General features: G+C 34.6%; 1 long non-coding RNA gene across 1 annotated transcript; it reads right to left on the minus strand.

The window, feature by feature from the left end:
* Positions 1–2028: 2028 nt before the first annotated feature.
* Positions 2029–4760, minus strand: LOC140439556 (uncharacterized). The gene is made up of 3 exons (XR_011950651.1): positions 4497–4760; positions 2325–3975; positions 2029–2273 (listed from the first exon to the last, which is right to left on the minus strand). It is a non-coding gene; the product is annotated as an uncharacterized lncRNA (long non-coding RNA).
* Between the last annotated feature and the right edge of the window lie 253 nt (positions 4761–5013).

Consider the following 5013-nt stretch of genomic DNA (forward strand, 5'->3'; position numbering starts at 1 on the left):
TCACTACGTTCCAAAACTCTAAACGAGCCGGTATAGGGTAGTCTAAGTGGAGGCTTCACTTTATCGGTCCGAATAAACACATGAGTCGTGGAGTGCAGATCCGGATGGACAAAGGCAGTGCGGGCTAAGTGGTTGTTTGTTGGTATAAGCCGCAATGCCCCCTTGATCTCAAGTAGTCGTTGGACAAACATATGTTCGTCGGGTGCAGCAGCACTAAGGACAAGCAACTGTCCAGGGAGGCAAACTGGGGTACCATAAACAACTCGGAGGCTGTACACGAAATGTCCTGCTTAAAAGTGTTTCGAAGACTAAACATTACCAAAGGGAAAGCTTCAACCCACGATACTGTATCAGCGGCGATAAGAGTAGTTTTGAGTGTTCGGTGAAAACGTTCAGTACACCCGTTTGACTGTGGGTGGTAGGCAGTGGTCTTAATATCATCTACTTCTAGTCGTCTTAGCAAGAGTAGACCTCTGAAATTGTCTACTCCGCTGTACGCTCTGCACTATGGTATTTGTGTGTAGTATACGGCATTCCCTAGGCACTTATCCAATGTAGAGCTGGACGTGTGTTGAATTATTACCAAGTCTTGATAAAGACTTGGCATAAATGTTCTACATGAAAACTAATTTAGACTTATTGTAGAAATAAAACTTCAGATTTGTAGCAAATACAATACAAGCCTCAGAGTCTAGGTAAGTGGTTGGAGCAGAGCCCCGTTGATCGGCTCCCTAGAGTTTACTGCTCTAGGAGAGACTGGGGTGAACTGTCATTGGCTTGGAATTCAACTCATATTTATACATAATATTTAACAAGATTTCAAGCCAAAAGGCCAATGATAAAATTGGCATATGTAGGGAAGGCGGGGCGATAAGCGCCAAGGATGCTCATTGGTCACTCTTGGCGACATCCCCCCTCCTTTGGAGACTTTGAGGCTGAGAAAAATTTTAAAATTAAAAATTCAAGTAAGATACCAGTTTAGATTAAGTAAAAACACGACGAAAAATTGAAAGTGAAGGTAAGCAAAATACGACGAACAAAGAATATTTAAAAAGTCTTTAACACACACAACACTTATCTTGAATCTGGGGGCCGGATGTTACTGCATCTCCCTCTGTGGCAGGCTACATCTGCGGTCGGTGTACCATTTCTCCCAGCAGGTTCGTCTTCTTCTCTGCAATCAGGTTTCCCATAGCTACGTTCAGCCGGTAGCAGCTTGCTCCCTATGTGGCGTTCAGTTACCGGTAAGCACTACGTGCTACTCCGGGGGACTTTCCGGTAGCTTCCGGGGCTTCAAGCGTCGAAGAAGGCTGGCTCGTTGAGACATCTGGCAATATTGTAGAAATAAAACTTCAGATTTGTAGCAAATACAATACAAGCCTCAGAGTCTAGGTAAGTGGATGGAGCAGAGCCCCGTTAATCTGCTCCCTAGAGTTTAGAGCTCTAGGAGAGATTGGGGTGAACTGTCTTTGGCTTGGAATTCAACTCATATTTATACGTAATATTTTATAAGATTCCAAGCCAAAAGGCCAATGATAAAATTGGAATATGTAGGGAAAGCGGGCGATGCGCGCCAAGGATGTTCATTGGTCACTCTGACCGAACATTTGGCGACGCTAGCATTGTATTGAGCTGGAGAAACAATGGCTCTCAAATTGTCTACCTCTGTCAGTAGGAGGTAAATAGCGGAGGAGCAGCGGAGCAGGAGCAAACCACCTGTCAATCACCTGTTCCCGCACCTGTTTATACTTTATACTTTTTTATACTGTTTATACTTTTATAAGAATATTTTTATAATGTATAATTGGCAATTACAACTGATATTACAATTTGTGAGGCAACAATCAACGTGCATCCAAATCATACATTATCATTAGAATTCTAATATTGATAGGTGGTAATTAATGAGCCAGGATATTTTTTTAAATATTTTATTATAAACTAAATTTCAAAAACTTATAAAATTACAAATAAAGTATTTTTCTATTACTAAAAAAAGAAAAAATTAGTAATAACGTAAATCTCTCAACTATCGGTAAACATACATTATTATGTGTTCAATCTAAAAGTGTTATAAACAAATGTTTTTATTCGAACCCAGTCCTTATTTTTTAAAATCTTGTTATTTTTTAAAATGAATGACTCGCATTCTTCTTTTTTAGGGGTTATTTTTTCCTCAATATGATGTTTGAAGTGAAGCTTTACAATATTTTTTTCTTGCGCACTCCATCGGATTCGAATCTTTTTAATACAGGGTTCCTCCTGGTATTCATCTGCAAGAAAGGGAAGTAAAATATTCAACTAAAGCATATAATAATACTTACCATTTTGCTCTTGTTCAGCGTCAGTTTCATCTAATTTTGAAGGTTCTGCTGCAATATCTGTCAAGCCAATTTTAGAAACATCTTCTTCGTCATTTGATTCAGAACTAATGTAAACATCGTTTTCAAATTCAAGTTCTGATAATTATTTTCCTTTAAACTCTTTTCCTTTACCTTTTTCCAGTAACATCAATATCTTTGCAACTTTGGCTATTTGAAATATATTTTGTGGTAGCCTGTATTAAAAAAATTATGAAAATTTTATGACAGAAAATATAAATAAAAATTCCTGTAAAATTCAGAGTGAGTTTTCTTACTATGCCCCATAAATGTAGTCATAAAAGTTGTCGCTATATGTTTTCCAAATCTGGTTGATGTTAAGAGGGTAGGGCGTTTTGCACCACATGCTGCAGCTAATTTTCTAATTTGTTAGTGATTCAAGAAAAGCATTTTCATTTGTAATATCGAGAATTCTGTTGTAAGTGGATATTTTGAGATATTGTACATCGCCAATACGTTTTCTATTAAATGCAACAGTTAGTGCTAAAACGCACTCTGTTAATATCTTATAATTTACGTTAATGTTGATGTTATCTAACAGTTCATTATATGCAGCATTTGCCAAACTATGTACGTAAGTTTGAAATGCTTGTATGTCTTCACTTAATGGAAGAGTTGTAGGTTTTTCCCATTGGCGTTCATTTAACACCTTTAAAGCTATGCTTGAAACTTCACTACACCAATGACCCTGAATTAATTTTCTAAGATCTTTTATTTCTTCTTTTTTCTATTCCTATCTTCCCATGTAATATTAGGTAATTGTTTCTTCACAATTACTAGTTTTAGGGCAATATTACACATTATTTTTTAAATTGGTACCCATATGTAATGCTAATGACGGAGCTTTGTAGCACTTCTACACAGGATCATAGGAACTTATTTCCTTAGTTGCAGTTATAAGATTTTGGAAACATTCTGGTTTCATTGCACTAAAAAGTCCCACAATTGATTTATCGATAGTTTTAAGAGCTATTAAAAGTCTTCCCATTTCCCTCATTTTATTAGATATGTGTGTAGAGATTTGTTGTCTTTTGTGTTTTTTCAAAAGGTGTTCACCATATAAACAAATAAGTGTGTCGCTTTTTGCAACTAAACTTATATTATCTGCTCTCATAATCGTAAGTACTTCTTCTTTTAGCCGTGCTGCTTTCAAAAAATCTTGATTTTTAGAAATCATCGACACCAAAAAATCTTGGCTTTTAGTTAAACATCTTTTCCCAGGATTTGTTTCACCGATTGGTTTTTGTTTGCAAACTTTTACATGTTTATATAAAAGCGTTTTTGAGTAATGCCCTAGGCAATATATGCAATATATTCCGTTTCGGGGTTACTGGAAGTTCTTACAGGATTTGTTAATTTTTTTTTCAGTTTTCAAATGAAAGTACCCTTGTGTTCTCAAAGCAGACACCATCGACAATCGTTCTATGCTTCTCGGCGGCAGATTTTTAATTTAAATCACTTGTTGATTATTAGAGTGATGTCTGAACAAATGTCTGGTAAAATGTGTAATTACATCACCAAAACAAATGGGACAAATTGTTGGTCTTTCTCTGGCAGATGACTTCCTCTTGTACTCGTAATTATGAATGAAATTCTGAAAATAGGTTAGAGTTAAGTTATTCTGTTTGGCTATAGGCAGTCAGATGACACTATACATTTCTAGTCCTACTATATTAAGTACGTTTAATAGCTAACAACTATTAAATTTTAACAATTATTACTGACTTATTTCTAATTTTTATGCAAGGGCGAACAAATATTAATATTTTCAGTTAACAAATATTAACAAGACAAATTATTTTACTTGTGAAAGTGTCAAAAATTAGCGTGAAATTGACTGAGACATTGCAGGATGATGCAGTTTATTGCCAAATAAATGAGACAGTGATAGAAATAAACAAATAGTTCTGGACTACAGCACTGAGAGTAGATAATAAATGATATAAATACGTAGAGGTAACAAGAGATTTGGCACACTTTATTAGGATTACATAAATCATAAAAAATTTTCTTTTTGGAATAATTGGTCAGCAAAATAAATTTTTGGGCTGAATTTTAAATATTTTATAATTAATTTATTGGTCGAAAATTATGTATGCAATAAAGATAAATTACGGTTATATTAAATGAAGTCCCTGGCACTGCATTGTTTTCTTGATTCTGGATATTAATATGTTCTGGTTCATAACATTTACTTTTAATTGTTTTCTCTGTTGAATGGTTCCAAAGAGAAGGTCCGGCTTTGCCAACAATTTCTTCTGGGTTATAAGTATACTTTGAAACAAGTTTTTCTAGAATCATTTGTCCACTTGGACTTTCAGATAAATCTGCATTTTGCAATAGGCATACATTTTCTGATTTTGGCGGAGTAAGGTCATCCTAAAATTGTTTAATATTGAAGTAACTAGGAAAATTTTTACACTTATACAATAGATATTAAAATATTTGCAATCTCATTTCTACTTAATCAAATTTTAATTGTTATTTTTTATTACCAGGGAGTTGAAAAAATATGTGCAAATTGCAAGGAGAAATTTCTGGATTTTTTGTATAACATAAGGTTGTATGTAGAAACAAATAATCCAGAATTATTTAAAAACGGTATAAAAGTTATAAAAAAAAGGAGTAAATA

This window comes from Diabrotica undecimpunctata, chromosome 1 (assembly GCF_040954645.1).
Source record: "Diabrotica undecimpunctata isolate CICGRU chromosome 1, icDiaUnde3, whole genome shotgun sequence".
In the NCBI taxonomy this organism is placed as follows: Eukaryota; Metazoa; Arthropoda; class Insecta; order Coleoptera; family Chrysomelidae; genus Diabrotica; species Diabrotica undecimpunctata.